Below are 445 nucleotides of genomic sequence, written 5' to 3'. Positions count from 1 at the left end.
AGATTGCGCGAATTGTAATACGCGATGAATCTTTGAGATACGGAGACCGTGACGAGTACACTGTTGCAGAGTGCGATAATGTATGACGTAACGCTTCTTATCGTATACGGTTGCGAGGAGCTTGTCCTGCCGCTTGCCGGGCGGCTTATCGCGCGTCGGACAGAACGGTAGGTCAGTGTGCGCGTCGTGAAGATTTTGCGGATATTCCAAATCTACTTCTAGAATATAGCCTATCGGGGAATCTAACGCAACATCCATAACATTAAAATTTGTTACGTCGTTGACCCATTGAAAATCTCTGTATGGTAATGGTTGACACATTGCCCAGCCGTATAAATTGTTTACATCGAAATACATTAAATACGACGATGGTTTCGATGGATCGTATGACTGTATATACTTATTGTTGGCTCGCGCGTATCTCTTAGAACATTGACTCAGACCA

The sequence above is a fragment of the Wasmannia auropunctata genome, unplaced genomic scaffold (assembly GCF_000956235.1).
Source record: "Wasmannia auropunctata unplaced genomic scaffold, wasmannia.A_1.0 LD336106.1, whole genome shotgun sequence".
Lineage (NCBI taxonomy): Eukaryota > Metazoa > Arthropoda > Insecta > Hymenoptera > Formicidae > Wasmannia > Wasmannia auropunctata.
Note: the sequence above shows the minus strand (reverse complement) of the source record.